This window comes from Mandrillus leucophaeus, unplaced genomic scaffold (assembly GCF_000951045.1).
Source record: "Mandrillus leucophaeus isolate KB7577 unplaced genomic scaffold, Mleu.le_1.0 Scaffold140, whole genome shotgun sequence".
Classification (NCBI taxonomy): domain Eukaryota; kingdom Metazoa; phylum Chordata; class Mammalia; order Primates; family Cercopithecidae; genus Mandrillus; species Mandrillus leucophaeus.
This window is the reverse complement of record NW_012101366.1, coordinates 950,866-971,724: the sequence shown is the minus strand read 5'-3', so window position 1 is coordinate 971,724 and position 20,859 is coordinate 950,866. Positions and strand designations below refer to the sequence as shown.

Sequence of the window (20,859 nt, the reverse complement as noted above, 5' to 3'; positions counted from 1 at the left end):
GAAAACATTAACCATCCACTATTTACCACTGCATAATGAGCAAGTCCAAAATAGGAGTTAATGTTAGTACATGAATGTTAACTCATGAATTTGCTGACATGAAAAAGAAAAGCTGTTTTAAAAAGTACAGAAAACACTTTAAAAATATGTTAGGGGAAGTGTCAATTTAAAACCCACTTTACGCCTTAAATCTAACACCTTTCTCAGGTGCATAGGTTGAGAAAAAGTTTTAAATCTCACTTTTTTGCTTCTACTGTTTTTGAAATAGCTTTTTAAAGGAGGTGGGAGGTGTCTGTGTGTGTGTGTGTGTGTGTGTGTGTGTGTGTGTGTGTGTGAGAGAGAGAGAGCAAGAAAGAGATCAAGTTGTATTTCAATGAAGCCACCTAATTATGCATTTCTTAAAATGTCCTCAGATCCCTGATCTTCAGTAGGACAAATGCTAATAGTCTCTCTCACATGCCTACATTTGATCACAAAGGATGTCTAATCATTTGTTCAAAACTTACCACTTTCTATGGAGAATTACTGGAATTTAGTTGTAAAGATGTTTTTTAATGAAAGATACAGGAGCTATCACTAAGGAGTTCCCAGTCTAGATGGAGAGACAGAAAAAGAAACAGACAGTTACCATTTAGGGTAGCAAGGGATACCCAGGGTATTTGCGAGGCGCAAACACCCTAGGTTTGCTCCTAATCTACACAGGGCAGGAGAGAGGGGGCAGCAATGCCAGATTAATATTGTGACATGATGCTTGTTCTAAAATATCATGGTTGCATACCCAGTCCACCATATTTTATTTAAAGTTTAAAAACTATGAAACATAACATTTACATGTACACTCAAAAGAGCTTCTTTCAAGATTTTCTGATTGCCAAGGTGGGATAAACTCATCAAAGTTAATATATTTTCATTCATAGGGTACTGCTGTCTGCCCTGAAGAGTCTACCTAATTCCCCTATTAAGTAATCTAGTACTGGTATATAAGAAGGGATTCTAGGAGAGGTGAAATATGAACTCAAAAGAAAATCAGGAATTTAAGAGATGAATGTGAAGAGAAGAGAGTGGACAGGACTTTTCTGGTAGAAATGTGTACACAGGGCCAGCTATGGTGGCTCACACCTGTAATCCCAGCACATTGGGAGGCTGAAGCAGGCGGATCACTTGAAGTTAGGAGTTCAAGACCAGCCTGGCTAACATGGTGAAACCTCATCTTTACCAAAAATATAAAAAATCAGCCAGGTGTGGTGGAGTGCGCCTGTAATCTCAGCTACTCGGAAGGCTGAGGCAGGAAAATCACTTGAACCTGGGAGGCGGAGGTTGCAGCGAGCTGAGATCACACCACTGCACTGCAGCCTGGGAGACAGAGTAAGACTCCATCTCAAAAAAAAAAAAAAAGAAAGAAATGTATGCACGGATAGTAAGACTGACAGACAGCATGGAACTCTTGGAAGTGTGTAGATTAGTATACTAGAGCAAGGGAAAGAGAAGCAGACAGGCAATGGATATGGAAAGACAAAGTACCCAGAAATGAGACTGGAAAAACCAGCAAAGGTCAGATCATGAAGGATCTTGAGTTCTAAGGAGCTTTTGGTTTTTGTTTTGTTTTTCATCACGTTCCCTGACTTTTTCTCGGGTATCATTCACATACCTAAAAATTTACCCTTTTAATCTATACAGTTCAGTGATTTTTATTATATTCACGGAGGTATACAGCCATCAGCCCCATCTAATTCCAGAAAATTTTCATTGTCACAGAAAGAAACCCTATATCCTTTAGCAGTTGCATCTCATTCCCCCTTCCTTTTGCCTTGGGCAACCACTACCCTACCTTCAGTCACTGGATATTTCCTATAAATGGAATAATATAGTATGTGACCTTGTAAGTCTGGTTTATTTCAGTTAGCATAGTGTTTTCAAGGTTCACCTAGGTGTAGCATAAATCACTGCTTCGTTCCTTTTCCATGAATCACTGCTTCGTTCCTTTTTCATGACCTAGTAATATTCCATTGTGCGACTATACAACATTTTGTTTATCTATTCATCAGGTGGTAAACACTTGGGTTGTCTCCACTTTCTGGCTATTATAAATGGACACAAATAATCATATATACATTTTTGTCCAGAAATATGTTTTCAATTCTTTTGGGTGTATACCTAGGTAATATAGTAACTCTCTGATCAGCTTTTTGAGGTACTACCAAAATTGTTATCTGAAGTGGCTATGCCCATTTTGCATTCATACCAATGCCAGAGTTTGAAATCATCTAGAAAGCAGATGAGCTAATCAAAGTTTTGAGGCTAGATAGAAAAATATTAAAATTTAATTTTAGAAAGGCTATTCCAGAAATAATGTTGGTTAGAATTCTATTGCAAGGAAGCCAGGTAAGACAACATGACTGTCTGATTAAGAGAGTAGTAGAAATGATCTGAAGGAGGAAATAGAATTGAACAGAAAGGGGCAGGAAAAGGAAATAGTCTTTGGAAAAGATTAATTCAAAATTTAAATTACATAGGAAGGTGAGTATCCTCTCCACTAAAACGTCTAAAATATCAGGCAAGTAATGAAAATAAATAAAACACAAGATGTAAGCAATGGGGAGTGGGGGGGACTATAACAAAAAAGAAAGAACACACCTCTCTAAAGGAGGCAGCTGTAGCTCAGCTCCAATCACCTAATGCTACAGGGAATGTCTGTGCAGTACAGCGAGATTGTCTCCTTATTCACGAAAAGCCAAAATCTGTACCTTCACGTTGGATGTCCTGATTTTTAAACACTGTCAATTAATTCAATATTTCTTTGAATTCTGTGTGGAATCAACAAAACATGTCTATAAGCTGCCAGTTTGTGATCTCCCTTACACAGAGTAAAGGGAAAAGTGAGCCAAGAATCAGACTATGTCTACATTGAGGGAGTGAATTAAATAGGGTCCCAAGAAGGAGACAAGGAGAGAGCAGAGGCAGAGGAGGAAACTGGAGAGTGTGATATCCCAGAAGCTCTGGGATGATCATTTCTAAAAGGGGAAGTAGTGAACAGTGTGAAATGGCATAGGGAGTCTTTTCACACTGGGAATTGAAAATTGAAAAAATATTTGGTGTCTGGGGGCAAAGTAGAAAGCTGAATAACTTAGCATTCTCTCTTTTCCCAACCCTTGTTTTTTTCAAAAGTCAGCATAACGATTGAGGTGCCTCAAATCTTTTTTTAAATTTCTCAGAAAAGAGCCAGATAAGTTTAATTATATTGTCCTCCTCACCTCAGCTGATAATATAGATATTGAACTAGTCCAGTTTTTAAAAAAATGAAGGCCTTTGAAAAAGTTTAGATCTCTATGATGTATGATCACTTGGTCCTTTCAAGCTTATGGTTACAAAAAGAAACTCTTAACGTGTCTTATAAACAAAAAAAAAATACAATTATGGGAACAATGTACAGCAGGTTCTCAAATAATGTCATTTCATTTGTTTCATTATAAAGTTGATAAAAGAAAAAATCACTTCCTAGCCCAGGCCACTGTGTGCATAGAGTTTGCACACACTCCCCTTGTCTGCATGCGTTTTCTCTGGGTACTCCGGTTTCCTCCCACATCCCAAAGCTGTGCACGTTAGGTGAATTGGCATATGTACACAGTCTTGGTCTGAGTATGGGTGGGTGTGAGTGTTCCCTGAGACGAGATGGCATCCTGTCCGGGGCTGGTTCCCAACTGGTGCCCTGAACTGCTGGGATGGGCTCTGGCCACCCAACACCCTGAATTGAAGTAAGTGAGTAAACAATTTTCGTATTTGTTTTTAGGAATCTTTCTTAAATGTATGTACAGCTCACATTTATTCCAGTGTTTTATATTAGAAATGTTTGGGTCTTTATGTAGAAGTTGGTGATATTTTTGTGAGCAGAAATATGCCATAGGAGCTTAACTCTTGTTTATATCAATTAGCCTGTGGTAACAGTGGTTTCCTTATACGTCATTTCACTTAAGGTCGCAGATTCCAAGAACCTATCCATAACGACAAGTGAGGACTTACTGCATATAGCTTTGGCTGTATGTGACAGAGACTGAAAATAACAGTGGCTTAGACAAGACTCCAAGCTGTTATGGCAACTCCGCTACAAAAGTCATCATCTGTGAACAATAGGCACTGGGGACTCCAAAATGGAGGAGCTAGAGAGGGGGCGCAAAGAGCTGAAAAATCTCCTATTGGGTACTATGTTCACTATTTGAGTGATGGGATCAATAGAAGCCCAAACCTCAGCATCACGCAATATACCCTTGTAACAAACCTGCATACGTACCCCCTGAATATAAAATAAAATAAAGTAAAAATGTCACTATCATGGTCTGATATGGTTTGGCTATGTCCCTACCCAAATCTCACCTTGAATTGTAATAATCTCCATGTGTTAAGGGTGGACCCAGGTGGAGACAATTGAATCATGGGGGTGGTTTCCCCCATACTGTCCTTGTGGCAGTGAATAAGTCTCACGAGATCTGATGGTTTTATAAATGGGAGTTCCCCTGCACAAGCTCTCTTGCCTGCCACTATGTAAGACGTGCTTTTGCTTCTCCTTTGCCTTCCACCATGATTGTGAGGCCTCCCCAGCAATGTGGAACTGTGAGTCCATTAAACCTCTTTCCTTTATAAATTACCCAGTCTCAGGTATGTCTTTATTAGCAGTGTGAGAACAGATTAATACACTGTCCTATGCCTTCTTTAAAAATCTTGTTGCTCTGCCGTTCTTAGAGTGCTGGCCTCCTTAGCAAGGTCTAAGATAGTCAATGATCATTCCCACATTCCAGCAAATGAGAAGGGAAAGGAGACAGCACACCCCTTTCCTTTAATGGCCTACTTGGAAGTTGCACATAATCATGCTGTTTATATCCTGTGGTCAGAACTTTGTCACATGGTTTATAATTCCTAGCTGCAAGGAAGGCTAAGAAATGTTATCTCTGTCCTGCAGGGATTTGTCCCCAGCTAAAACTTAGGGGCTTTACGTCTGAGAACAGTGGGGAAAAGGGAGAGTAGGAGACAACTAACAGTCTCCCTCACAGAGTAGTATTGGCTTTTTCAAGATTCTATTCTTAAAATTCTATAAATTATTTATATTTTGGTTCAATTTTGTAAGAGAATATAAATCTGGCCTAACCTTTATTCTTAAATATTGGAAACATAGCCATGTAACACTGCCACAATTCTGGCTTCACGGTGCTGATATTTATGACAGTGCTGAAGAAAAAGTTAATTTTAATTTGTTCTTACAAAATTATTTTCCTAAGAATTCTAAAGTAACTCTAGTCTTCTTGCCATGCTTAACAACTAGCTTTCAAAAGACTACATTAAAAACTCAAATTGCAAAATTAAAAATCATTGACATATTCCTACAGCATATGGAACTATACCACCTCAAGGATTCTTTTAAATTATCACAGTCAATTGTGCCCTTACTGCCAGAAAACTCTTGAAGTAACAAGATGTAGTCACTATAGCAAGATGTGCTCCTGAATTTTGACACTTTATTCTCATATTAGTTCACAGTAGTATATTTTATCATTCAAATATGAGAGAGGATTAAAAATAAAATAATTCACCAGCACATAGTTCACTATTGCTTGACATATGAACAATCTCAAGGCCTATCCATGAACTACAGAAACTCCTAAATAAATATAAAAGAGGAGCAATCCATAAGAAGTGATCCAATTTAAAATATAGTAATTTATGAGCTGTTTTATGATCATTCACATTTACTAGATTCAAGAGTGCATTATTTCAAAGCCACTTGGCTTCTATCCTTCTTAAAAAACATGGTACTTTCCCATAGTAGCATCTTTTATCCACTTAAAAGTATGTAAATTATTATGTTCAACAAATTTAACTCCTTATTTTATGACTAGCTTGCCTTAAGAATGGTTTTGAATGGCTAGGACAGTGATAAAATCATCAAGCATAATATAGAATATAACTGTGCAAAACGGGCTTTTAAAAATATGCTTACAATATAAAATGTTAATTAAAGAAATTTGGAAACTGCTGAAAAGAAAGACATAGAATATCAAAATAAACTACATTAAATTGAGCATTAAATACTTAAGTAGTGTTCAAAATTATACTGATAAACAAAGTTTTACATGGAAGAGAAAAGGAATGGGGGAACCACTTCCAAGGAAGACTGGGTAAGAGGGACTGGAATTATCCCCCTGACTAAAAAAATGAAAGTTCTGTACAAAATATGAAGCAATAGTTTTCAAGACACCGGACACAAGGCAATAATCCTTGAGAAATGGAAAACATATGTGATGAAATCTAAGAAATGGGAAACTGATGACCTGAGCTCTATGACTATTCCAGCTTCCAGATCGTCGCCCAGGAAAGGAAAATACAGGCAAAGCCTAGCATAATCCCTGAATTGAGGAGATGGATTGGAGGAACTAAGGAGATCAGAGCAGCTAGATGTCACAGGCCAGAGTACTGGAGGGAAGAAAGCTAAAATACAGAGGTCTACAAATGAGCTCCCCACTTGAATATTCAGCAGTGTAATGATCAGGACACAGATGTGAGAAAACAACCCAAAGTTAGGAAAAGAACCACCTGAAAGTGTTAATGGGAACAGTACCCAGCACTCACACAAGTCTGGGAATTGTGCCTGTTCCTACCAGCCAGACTGGAAAACTTCATAATTCATGGGGTGTTGGGTAGAGTACTCAGAAACTAATCTTAAAAACAAGACCTGAAAGGATCAAGCTGTTTCCAAGTAACTAATTGCATCCCAGAAAAAAAAATACTCAAGAAGATTTATAGGAATATAAAAATATCCAGCACCCTACAATTCACAATGTCTGGTATCCATCAAAAATTACTAGGCATGCAAAGATGTAGGAAAATATAACCCATAGTAAGGATAAAAAGTCAATCAAACAAAATTGACCAAGAACTAAAAAAGACATTAGAAATTGCAAACAAAGTCATTAAAATGGTTTTTATGAATCTATTCCATATGTTTAGAAAGTTAAATAGGAACATGGAAAATTTTGAAACACTCAATTGAACTTCAAGAGATGAAAACTACAACGTGCGAGATGGAGAACACACTAAATATGATTACTTGATAGTGAACTTGAAGACACAGCAATAGAAACTACTCAAAATGTAACATATGGAGAAGAAAGAATAAAAATAAATAATCAGAGGATCAGTGTTCCTAATATACATGCAACTGGAGTTCCTGAATAAGAGAAAAAAGAGGAGGGACTCCTAAAAAATTCTGAATAAATAATGACTAACTTTTTTTTCAAATTTGATGGAAACTATTAACCCTCAGCCCCAAGAAGCTCAATGAACCCAAAGCACAAGAAATATGAAGAAAGCTATACCAAGATACATCAAAATCAAATTGTCCAAAGTTAGGGATAAACAGAATATGTTATAGGACTTGTTATCTATAAAGGAGAACAAAAGAAAAGGGACAGCAGGTTTCTCATAAAAAGCAATGTGAATAAGAAAACAGTGAAGCAACATCTTTAAAGTATTAAAAGAAAAAAAAACTGACCTAGAATTCTATACCCAACAAAAATAAGGTGAAATGAAGACATTTTCAGAAATACAAAAGCAAGCTGAAAGGACTCATCACCAGCAGATCTATGCCACAAAGAACGTTTAAAGGAAGTCCTTCAGGCAGAAGGAAGAGGATATCAGAGGAAAATCTAGATATAGACAAAGGAATGAAGAGCACTGAAATGGTAACTACTCGAGTAAATACAAAGGATTTCTGTTTCACATAAATATCATTAAATGATTACTGTTTTAATAAAATATCAACATAGTAAGGGCTTTATAACATATGTAAGAAAAATAGAATAGGGTATAAAATATATTTTAATGAGTTTCCAGTACTTACTTGAAAATTATAACACACAAGAATATTTCAGATCTGCTATTCTAGAGAAATGAAAACTTTTGCCATTATTCTGAAATACAAATTCCATTTGACCTACATTTTCCCATTTGGCTTGAGTAGTCTTAGCATTATACTTTTGACAATGTAAGTTAAGGTGAATATACGGTGTTTGTTCTCACAGAGAAAAGTAGTAAGTAACTCCAAAAGGGTGTTCTGGTTAGTAAATAAGTTATCTCATAAGTTTAGGTAAAGGTCTTTGATGAACTTTATTTTTTTCTTTATATTTTTGAGACAGAGTCTCACTCTGTCACTCAGGCTGGAGTACAGTGATGCGATCTCATTTCACTGCAACCTCCACTTCCAGGGTCCAAATGATTCTCCTGCCTCAGCCTCCCAAGTAGCTAGGATTACAGGTACCCACCACCACGCCCAGCTAATTTTTTTTTTTTTTAATTTTTAGTAGAAACGGGGTTTCACCATGTTGGCCAAGTTGGTCTCGAACTCTCAACCTCAGGTGATATACCTGCCTTGGCCTCCCAAAGTGCTGGAATTACAGGTGAGAGCCGCCACACCCAGCCTGACGAACTTTATAAATAAAAGCAAAATATTGTTTCATTATAATACTAAATATATTTAATATTTATTTTAATGTAGGTAACTTTTAAAAACTGGGTCAAATAGATAAATAGGAGATTTACAAATATATCTACAGCACCTGTCTCTTATACACATCTAGATGTGTATAAGAGACAGGGCTGGAGTACAGTGATGCGATCTCATTTCACTACAACCTCCACTTCCAGGGTCCAAATGATTCTCCTGCCTCAGCCTCCCAAGTAGCTGGGACTACAGGCGCCCGCCACCTCGCCCGGCTAGTTTTTTCTATTTTTTAGTAGAGACGGGGTGTCACCGTGTTAGCCAGGATGGTCTCGATCTCCTGACCTCGTGATCCGCCCGTCTCGGCCTCCCAAAGTGCTGGGATTACAGGCTTGAGCCACCGCGCCCGGCCAAGGGCTTTTTAGGAGAATGTTTATGGGGAAAACTTGGGAAAGAAGATAACAAAGCAGTACTAGCTTCTCACCATCAAGACGCATAGGAAAGCAATAAGAAGATAAAAGCTCAACTGGGGATTCACAAGTTCAAAATTCTATATATTGCTACTGAATTTGTCTCCTATTGTGTGAAATCTATTCAAGAGCACATCTACAAGTTCACTCAATAAGCAGCTGTGTGCTGGACTGAAAAGTAGAAATAGAAGAAATAAAGAAGAGATGCATCTTTGGGGTAGTGAGGGAAAGGTAGGTTCCAAGATGAAAATCTAGTGTAGACAGAAGTGCCTTGAAAAGAGGTTAACTTATCCATAAAGTATAGTTGACAGTCTTTTGTGTGTATCACCCTGAACAGAAATGCTGATGCGCACTCAAGTTTGGGAACTACTAAGCTAGACTAAAAAAATGAACAAAAGGCAAGCTTCCATGCTGAAGTCTGTGCATTCAAATTCTGCCACATAAGACAACTATTAAATCTCTAGCAGTAAACAGAAAATGAGTGGAAAATTCTAAAGTATTTCTGCTAGTCAGCAGAGCGGATTTCAACTTATTTGCATAGATAGCCTCTATAACCATGACATACTACTAGATTCAGTACTATTATAAGAATCCAAGGAGAATTGAATATACCCAATACTGAGGTTCAATATGTGTACAATAAGTTCTAATCGAAGTCTTGCTCTAGCAGAACTACAAATTGCATAAAAGATCTCAGCCACTTGCAGGAAGCAATTCCTGTCCTTCTAAATGACAGTCCTGTTTTATCAATTTCATGGATTTGGCAACAGCCGTGAAACTTGTCATGATGGGATTACATCTTATGTAAGGATTGAATTCTAATGTTGTAATGCCTATGATGCTACTTCATTCTTCTGGACCAGAAAGTGTAAAAGGGCAAGATAAGCAAAGAAAACAATTGGAGAAAAAGAATATTCAGACATTTTTCAGATTGTAATAAATTTGAAGTATGTTTAGACTATCAGTAGACATTAGTACATAACATCAAATATGGGCTAGCAAAGCATAAACACCAGAAATGAAAATGATGATGGTAGTATTAACAATGATAATAATACAGGCTGGGTGCAGTGGTGTACTCCTATAATCTCAGTTACTCCAGAGGATCACTTGAGGCCAGAAGTTCAAGACCAGCCTGGTCAACAAAGCAAGATTCCATCTCTAAAAATAAAAATAAAAATAAAATTCTAATAAAAAACTAGCCAGGTGTGGTGGTATATGCCTGTAGTCCCAGGTTCTTGGGAGGCTGAGGCAGGAGGTTCAGCTGAGCCCAGGAGTTCAAGGCCACAGTGAGCTATGATCACACCACTGCATTCTAGCCTGGGTGACAGAGCAAGACCTTATCTCTAAAAATGACAATAATGATGTAGATAATCCAAGTTAAAATGGTTTATTAGGGGGAAAAAGGATTAAAACAGAAAGACAAGCAAATGCAAGACAACCTGGGTCATTTTAAAAAAAGGCAGAAGTGGTGTCAGGCTTCTAGCCTAATAAGGAAATGATGAAATACCAAATAGATAGTGAGGCAAGTGAACAGATGACATCCAATGTTGCTGGTCATTTAGGAAAGAATGAAATCAATTTGGTGGACTATACTGCCCTATTTTTATAGTGATGAATTCACTTCATCCATCCAATACAACAAAATTAAATAATAACATCCAATTATAACCAAAAAATATAATAATGTTAGATATGAGAGCAAGTAAGTTTGAGAAAGTACATTTTATCATTTAGGCCTGTGCTGCCCACTAGCCATGTATGACTATGTACTCATTAAAATTAAATAAAACTCAATTCAGGCCATTGGCCACATTTGCTAAATTTCAAAGACCACGTGTGCCTAGTGGCTATGATATTGGAGAGCATAAACAGAGTATTTCCATCATCACAGAAAATCTTATTGGACAGCACTGATCTATACAACTGTTAGAAGTGCCCTGTACATGAGAGATTAGATCTAAAAGAATACACATACACATACACACACACACACACACACACACACACACACACACACAGCCAACAAGTCATCCATTCTTTCATTCAGAACATTCATTAGGCATTTCTCATGTGAGAGTTGCTGTGCTAGGCATTCAGAGACCACAGATTAAAACAAAATAGTCCCTGCCTTTGAGGACCTCACAGAGCAATAGGTAATAACAATATATTAATAATCAGTCAATCAGCAAACACTTGTTGGGCATCAACTTTAAGAAATGCACACAGCGCTATGGAAGAAAACAAAACAGTAAGCATAGAGTCTCACCTCAAGGAGCTTACAATTTCATTAATGACACACAACACACAGCAAGATGTAAAATGTTTTAAGTGGCCAATTAACATTTGCAACTGTGTATTTCAAACTGAGGTCAATGAGCTTGATGTGAAATATTTTTTTTCCATTTTGGGATTTCATTTGGATGATCATCTAAATATATATATTGTATTCTAATCAGTTTCTGAATAAACGTTTAAAAACTACTGCCACCAAATTTTCATCAGGTTGTTTGTACTTGGTGTTTTCAATCATGCATATACTAAGCGGAGATCAAAGAATAGAAAGTTTGCTAAACAAATAAAGTCTGTTTAGAGAAAAGGTGAGGATGAAGTGAGTCTTTACAGAACACATGGTAGCACAGGCAGACAAAAGTACCTGTACTATAGTGGTTACAATCATCATGAGTGTGAAGATAATGCATGCATCCTATCTCTGTGTAGCTTCTACACAATCTGTTCTCCATTCCAGAAATCTTGAAATACAGTTTACACATTTGATTTAGAATTCGATGACTCCACAATACTAATCACATATTCAAGAGAACAAAAAGATGTTACAGAGGTCTCAGGTGATGTCTCATTACAACTGACTTTGAGGATTATTTGAGGAATTTTGATCATGTGTAAAGTCTGATTACCCTGAGCCATACACAAAGCCTCAAAGTTAATATTGTTTGTTTGGTTTTAATCTACTTATAAAAGGACAATTTCTGTATCTATATTGATATAAAACATAGAAATAGATTAAATAAGAACAGAATCTGAGACTGTATCTTTATACTCTTAAACTGGATACTGGCAATGTAGTTTCAACAATACAGCATCATTTGTCACGGAGTTCATTATTGTTTCTTTTAATTTCATCAATTCTGTTGTTTATATTCAACATTTGTTTGTTGGGTTTGGTTCTATAATTTATGAAATCTATAAGCAAAAGCATTTATATTTTATGTTCCTATATACTTAAGTAGAATGTTTAATAAAAAATAAACACATTCACACTGTACACACCTGTAGTCTTAATCAAAACCAGCCCATTCTTCCTGTGGTATTTTATTTGGAGAAGGTGCCCATTAGGAAGCCAAACCTTCTCTGCCCTCCTTTCCATCTAAGTGGTGGGAGACTATGAACCTCTAGCGAGCCACAGGGTAATTGCAGAGACCATAAATACACATGTAAATCATCCTGTGTATTAACTATATTACTATAATTCAAAAATATAAGGATGCTGTTTGGAATAATAAAAATGCAAATTCCTTTAAAAGACTTTCTTAATACAGTAGCCTTTTTATTATGGATTTTCTCAATTAACACTAGAATTTCATTTGTAAGCCTGCAAAAACACAGCCATAACCCTAAACTACTGTAGGAATTCAGAGAGGAATGAGATCTCCGTGTGCTGCAGTAATCAGAGGAAGTATCACAGAAGAGGTGGGACATACATTGGGCCCAGTGAAAAAGTAGGGCAGAGAAGCACAGCTTCCTAATCCCCAACAGAACCCCAGCAGAATGAAAGTCTGATTTTGGCTATGAGATGATCACTCATAGAAACCTGTGCTACATAGTTCTCTTTCTATTGCAAGACGCAGAAATTCAATTTATGGATAATTTATTGCTCACATAACATACCCTTGGAAAAATCAGCTATAGAACCAGACCTAAGAATGACTGGATGCAGGGAATGAAAAACTGAAATGTTCTTATTTCTCTCTCTCTCTCTTTTCTCTCTCTCTCATCTTGACTTTTCTTTACACGTTGATTTATTCTCTCAGGCTGGCTACTCCTTTTTATCTAAAATCAAAGCCACTTGCTAGCTCCAAGTTTAGGATTTAAATCCTTAATGATTTACTGGATGAAAGGCAGGGAGTGGCAACAGTTAAAAATGTAAGGGCCTGGCACGGTGGCTCACATTTGTAATCCTAGTGCTTTGGGAGGCCTAAGCAGGAGGATAGTTTGAGGCCAGGAGTACAAGACCACTCTGGGCAATACAGCAAGACCCCTTCTACAAAAAAAAAGAGTTTAAAAATAAACAATAAATAAAAATTAGCCAGGTATGCTGGCATGAGCCTGTAGTCCTAGCTACTTGGGAGGCTGAGACAGAAGGATCACTGGAGCCTGGGAGCTCAAGGTTATACTGAGCTATGATCACACCAGCCTTGGGAGCAGAGCAAAACCCTGCACCAATCAATCAATCAATCAGTCAATGTAATAAAGATAGGCTGGGTCCAGGCTGTGAAAGGACTGGTGTCATGCTAAGAAGTTTGGGCTTTTAAAGTCAAATCTGGCCTAATCTAGCTCAGGAAATCTAAAACCTATATGAAGAAATTAAGTTTATTTAGAGATTTCCTGAGCTACAGTGTGCTCTAGAATAGATTAGTACTGTTGACCCCAGTCAAGCAAGGGCTGGCTCACAATTTCCCTCTTTGAGAACAGTAATATTCTAGAAGGGTGGACACCTGAACCCAGATGGAGCAATAATAAAACTCCCTTTGCCTGGCCACAGTGGAGTAGTCCATAGGTATGCACCTGATCTAACACAATCCAGTCACACCACTTTCTTGAGGTATTCAGTTTTAAATGTTTACATTTTGGTTCAGATACCCAGAGAAATCTTAACGGCTTCCTCATACTGTGCTGGGATGTAGAGTAAAGCTCAGTAAAATTAACAGAAAATAGATAAGACTTCCTGGGTACAGTGGAGCAGCAAGGGGATCTGGGCCAATGATTCTGATCAATGGAACCAGATCCATTTAAAGAAGATATTTAAGTACATAAAACAGAAGAAAAAAGTAGAATATCTATGAATAGATTTCAGAGGCACCACAGAGTAGAAAGAGGGACTGAGTAATAGAAGAACAAAGGAAGAATGTCTCAATAGACTTTTCAAGATCAAAACAGTGGCATATACTGAAAAAGCTATAGAAAGAACCCTGTGGCCAAAGAGGCAATGAGAATTCATAATGTTACTTGATTTAATTTAATAGTAGAAATCTACATATAGGAAAGAAAGGAGACACAGTGCTTTTGATTTTAACCAAAATGATAAGTAGAAATAAAAATGCATAGCCTCTACTCCCCATTCTTACTTTTAGATCTGAGAGAGACCTATAATATGTACTTCCTGCTGAGAAAATAAAAGAAGGCATGGTACAGCGCACTCTCTCACTCCTCTCTTTAACCCTCATCTTGCAGTATCCAGTTCTCTCAAGGTGAATGATGGAACCCAACAGCAATTGTAGCACTGACATCCACTTCAATGTGAGTAACAGGCTTTCTCCCTGGAAACTTCACTTACTGCTTTTGAGTATGGGATGTGTACTACAAGACTTTAGGCTCTGGAATCAGACCTGGATTCAAAACCTAATGCCACCCCTAGCTGAACAACCCTTGGCAAAGTATTTAGCCTTTCAAAGTCTTCACACACCTGCCAGGGGAGAAGGGAGGCAGAACTAGGGAAATATAAACTAAACTGCCAGAATTTGAGATACAAAATAGTTAAAATATGTCTGGCAAAGTGCTTAGAGCACAGGGTATGTTCAATAGTCCCCCAACCTCCTACATAGCACCCCATAGTCACTGGGCCACAAATATAGTACAATGGTCCTTTAGCTCTGCTCCTTTCTATAAAATGAGGGTAGACCACACTGCAGGCCTCCAAGTCACAGCGCTGGTTCCCTGCAAGGATTAGTGGAATCAGTCTCTTAAAAGTCTTTCATGCATGGCATATATTTAGGGACTAATTAAGTCAATACCCAGACTAATGTATGTGTAGTGATTCATCTTTCAAAGGTTTTCTACTCCTTTCTTATCACCACCACTCATAAATGAACCCTCATTACCATTATTCTCCTAAATTCCGGAAGAGTTTTCTCTTCCAAGGAGTCACATGACTTCAGCCACTTTCCAATTCAATCCCATCTCTAGAAGGTTATCATGCCTATCCTGGCCAAAAACTCAAACATTTCATTAAGCAATCATTTTTTCTTCTTTCCCTCAGCAGTGGACACCTGTCATTCTTTTTCACAAGGGACAATGGGACCCCATTATTATATGTGGAGAATCCTCTCTTTTATGATATGGAGCCCACATTCCACTGTAGAAGCTATATGCCAACAGCGACAGCAGCACTACCTCACAGGACAAATTCTGCAGAGGGATTTGGAGCCTTGTTTCTACTTGAGTGGCTTCAAAGTCAAGTCTGCGGACTATACCAGAGGTTCTTTAAAAAAAAAAAAAAAAAAATAGGGTTTTTCTGTACTGCCCAGGCTGGAGCATGGTGGCACAATCATGGCTCACTACAGCCGCAAATTCCCAGACTCGTGATCCTCCCACCTCAGCCTTCCAACTAGCTGGGACTTCAGGCACACACCATTATGTCCAGGTAATTTTTTCTGTGTTTTTTTTTTTGTAGCGACAGGGTTGCGCCATGTTGTCCAGGCTGATCTTGAACTCCTGGACTCAAACGATTCATCCACCTTGGCCTGCCAAAGTGCTGGGATTACTGGCATGAGCCACTGTGCCCACCCTATACCAGAGATTCTATGAGCTAGTCAATGTGGTGGACACATCCTAAGCTGACCTCCAAGGAGTCATGCCCTTGTATAGTCTTATGTCACTCTCTCACTATTATATTATAGTATATAAGACTCTTTCTTATCAGACTGGCGCAAGAGAGATTTCCTTGCCAGCTTTAAAAAAAGTAAGCTGCCATGTTGTAACAGTGCCTATGAGAGGGCCACATGGCAAAGAATAACAGCAGCCTCTAAGAGTTAAGGGTAGCCTCTGGCTGACAGTCAGCAAGAAAATGGAAGCCTCAGTTCTAAAGCCATGATGAGATAAATTCTGCCAAAGATAGAAAAAAGCTTGAAAGTGGATCTTTTCCCATTGATCTTCTGTTGAGATTGCAGCCCTAGCCAACACAGGAGATCTCTGGCCAGAGGACCTAGTTAAGCTATGTGTGGACTTCTGAGCAATGAAACTGATATGATAAAGGGGTGTTGTGTTAAGCAGCTAAATTTGTGGAAATGTGTTACACAGCAAGAGAAAACAAGGTCAATATCCTCTAATAAATTTATTTGATGCTTATATTAACTACAGTATAGTTTCCATGACTTGCTACTGAATACCTTGAGTGACACACAGACTATCCAAATCTTACCCTTCTTTCAGTTCCACTTCAAATTCCACTCATCACTGTTGTACTAGAATTAAACCAGTCCACACCCATCTCCTTCTTATCACAGGTTCTGCAGAGATGTGAAGAAAGTACCATTTCCAGCAACCTCAGCGCTCCTCATGCTCACCAGCAACACGTTATACTCTCTCTGGTGCAGCAAACAATAGATAGTAGTTTTCCTCTCTTTGAAGCTCTAAACAAAATTCATCGTAGTAAACAGGAAACCACATCTGAACTTTTTTTCAGTAGTTGATACTTAATGATTTGGATGAGCTCCTATAAACCGTACATTTAGGGAAAGGAAGAGTAAAAATAAATATATTAGCTTAATAGAGAGCTCTTGGTACTGTCTGCTTATTCAAAAATACTTGCATGAGATTACATATTACCATTTTCTACAGAATTACAATGCTTCCTTCTGCAAGCTAGATAATATATTCCACTGTTAATTGTAATAATGCAATATCAGAAGTCTATCACTTTGGCTGTTACAAATCATGTGGGCAATTATCCTAAAAAAAATTCTAGTGGGGTTTGAAGGAGAGGAGATTTGGTGAGATGTAGAAAAAGAACAAGTTTCTGTCCATTTTCTTTCTTAAAAAAGTCTGATTTACTCGGATATGAGGTCTACATGGACAGAAATGACTAGATAATTCCATAAACCTTCTGTTCACTTTGATATCTGTAAGTTCGGCCAAAGACACAGAGCTGATGAGAGAAATGGACATCCCGACACCCAGAATATGATCTCTGACCATTACTGGCTGCTTCTGGAGTGGACACTCCATTACTGTCCCCATCAATACTCTCTCTTTCCAAAAATCAGGTTCTGACTTTTCTTGCTAGTGAGGCTAATGATCCTCAAGCTTGACAACTGTGCTGATAAACTTCAAGGGCTGCTTTGATCAGTAGAGTGGCAGTAGGTAGTTGATAGGGTGAGGCCAGCAGGGGCAGAGAAATATGTGGACTATGGATTGACTGCAAGAACAAATATTCTACAGAGGTGTGTGTGCTTGTTTGTTTATTTCAGCAGTAGCTATTAGAGTCATGGTTCTCTCCCATCAACAGGCCAACAGTATGATCCATCCCCTTATGATTATATTGACTGATTTAAAATCTGATCTGCACATATATAAAGATGACCACTTTAAAAATCTGGAAATACATAAATTTACGAAGTTATCATAAGATACAGGAGCAGCTTGCTTTCATCATTAAAATACAGGAAATACAGATGTTACACTTAGCTTCACACTGATTCACTATTGTGTAATGTTGGGTATATCAGTGTACCTGCTGCCTCCTTCCTAAAATGAGAACTATATGTCATCCTACCTATCTCTCAAATGTTTTGAGGAATCACCAAAAAGTGTAAGAATTATAATAACAAACTGGGAAACAACTGTATATATCTGCAGATGCATGCAGTAAAAATTAAGTATGATAACTATTGAAAGCAAAAGGCTTCAAGCAGTAAAAGCCCCCACCAACTTAAACAGTAATATAAATTACATTTTAAAACAAAAAAAACCAATGAAGCAAAAATAAAAAGCCACATTTGGATGTAATAACAAAAAATGTCCATAACTACAATATTTCACTAATGAGAAGGTACAGATGCTACATACAGAAGGATTTTATGATGTCCATATGTTTCTCAAATGACTCTCCTTGTTAGCTATTTCTCCACATCTCTATTTAAGAATAACCTGCACCTTCCCCACTAAGCGTGTACAAATTATAATGTAATATGTTGTAATATTTAAACAAATTCAAAAAAGAAGTAATTCTAATAAAAAGAAAGGAAAGCTACATAAACCTAGATGTAGATATTAATAAAAATCTGAATTCTGGTGTCATTCAAATTAGTTAATTAAATAGGTTTTTATCTGGTCAGCTGGCCTTAACATTCAAAACTCCTAAACCTCAAATAGAGTTCATCCATATCTTAAATATATAATTATTTATATATAGTGGCAATAACTTCATAAAACTCTTTCTACTATAATAACGGTTATAGTTAATTTGGTCACCAATCACAAAAATCTATAACCATGTATAAAATTATCTTTTAATTGCAAAAGAGCCATCATTATTTTTACAGAAGATGGCAGTTTAGTGTGCTAAACACTCTCTAGTCAGAGTGCTGGTCTGACTCTCCAATAAAGACCAGTCTAACAGGCTGAACTGCAGAAGGAAAGAAACAGGAAGATCAAGGTTAAAAAAAAAAAAAAAATTCTGTCTCCTACCCATAAACTGGTATTTAATTTAAAACTCTTAACTTCCTTCTGCATAACCTTATGTGCATCTAATCATGTCCATTCTGTAGTAAAGATAATCAATTCACGAGCAGAGCTAAGAAAGCATCTCTCTCCCTCTGGCTGGCAGTTTATGAAAGGTCAGACAGGATTCCCACCTTACATGCCTCTGTTTAATAGCTAAAACATATATGAAAACACTAGCTTTTTCCCACACAGAAAATGGCATATTCTAAGAAAACGCTGCTCTTCTTCAAATGTGCCCCATTCAAACGAAATGGATGAGAACAAATTACAAGCAAGTTTTACAACTGACTAAATTACGTTGTTTTGGAAATACAATATTCTTATTAGCCATTTTAAATATAAATGGTTTCCAGAAGGAACATCAGTAATTTGATGTTTGGGGAATTAAATTAGTCCAAACTGGAACAGTGGTTTAAAAGGATAAGGAGGACTAATTATCTGTGGTAAAAGGCAAATATATTAAACAACAAATTTTCAATCACAATAATTTCCATAATAAATATCAAAAGTACCAAAGAGAAGTTCAAAAGATATCCTTTAAACATGATTTCTAATTTATTAAATGCAACTTATTCTGTGCTGTTGTTAATTACAGGATTAGAAAGATTTCTGGAGCATCGGAAAATAACATCCAGGCCTTTTCAAATGTCAGAAGGTTTTCTTTTGGAAGATTTTAAATTTTTTTTCCTTTAAGATGGGTTCTCTATGTATGTACTCCCCTTTTCCAGATTTCAATAGTGCCTGCAAGATTTGAAAACATGACAGCGCTCTGAATACTTGTAATTGCTAAATCTTACTCCTTATGAGAAATCTCAGCACAGCAAGAGTATTTAGTTGTATATGCATTGTTATACCATTTGGGGAGAAAAGAATTAACTCTTCGCTTTCTTTTCGGGTAGCAGTTAAACTTTTTAAGCCTTTCTTACCCCTTTCCCATATTTTACACACACATACACTCCCCACATACATGTAATAATGAATATATGTAGATATCTCATTTCTTACATGATTTCAAAATTCTACAGTTACTTAAAGCTGAAAGTTCCTTTTAGGAGATTACACACACCTCCCTGGAAGAAAAAAACAATTGACAGATCTTCCTGAAATTGGAGCATAGGAGACTCACTAGAGAATTCTCCAAGTCCACATCACAGGAACTACATCCTCAGCTCTCCGTCGCAAGCCACCTCTCCTGACAACCGCGCCTCGGATCTGGAGAGAGCTGGGTCCCGCTCTGTCACATCACAGACACACAGGCCTGACACCAGCACCTCTCACTGCGGACAAGTGGGTGACGGCTTCAAAGCCAAACAAACGCAGCCTGCTAGGCGCTCAGGGAAAGTCCCCGTCCTCTGCTCCTTTTAGTCCCCGCTGTGACACCCTCGTATGGCATCTAATTAGCCAGTTAACCTTAATAAGCTTACGATTCATCACTCTCCTTCCACTAGCCAAGGAACTGCTTTATCTCCCATCCTCCAGCCTCTTGAACTTTTCTTAAAACCCAGGATTCTGATGTATTGACTTAAAACTGAAGTCTCCCAGGAAACATCAAAGGTACCCCCCAATAAGCGTTGCTCCCCTCAAGCAACACGTTGCCAGTACAAACTTTTCATTCATAGCTCGGCTCCAACATAAACTGGGTGTGTTTGGGGGCGGGAGAGAATCACGCCACCGGCCGCTCGCCTCGGTTTGCCAAATGTCAGGGTCTGTACACAAAGATAACCTAGCACCCAACTTCTGACAAAGGTTCCGTTAAACCCACCGGTCTCCGGGCTGCGAGATGCCAGGCAAGTGGCATCAGAGTCCGGACTGAGATGCTGTTAACCTGCGGAACCCGAGCAGTGAATACCGCGGCGCATCCTGAGGACCGGTGGCCCCCAATTCCCAGGGCTTTCCTCGAGCACCAGCCGGGGACTCGGCCGTGGTGCCACTCACCTCCGCCCGCTCCTGCTGAGGCTGTCGCACCCTCCTTCGCTCCGCGCCGGCGACCTCCTAACTTCTCCCCCTTCTCCAAACAGCCATCTTTCGAGGAGGAGAAGAGAATGGTGAGGCAGAAGCAAAAGGGGAATGAAAGTTGACTCGGGGACCGCCGCTGCTCCTCCAGCCGAGATTTACCGGCCGCGGCGGGCACTAGAGGAGGAGACCGCGGAGAGAGCGGCGGGCGCG

General features: G+C 38.2%; 1 protein-coding gene across 1 annotated transcript in view; it reads right to left on the bottom strand.

The window, feature by feature from the left end:
* Positions 1-20,859, bottom strand: part of HDAC9 (histone deacetylase 9) — a 927,644-nt gene extending 906,785 nt beyond the window's left edge. The window contains exon 1 of the mRNA XM_011973895.1: positions 20,629-20,859. The gene's annotated coding sequence lies outside the window, so the exon portion shown is untranslated. The remainder of the gene's footprint in view (positions 1-20,628) is intronic.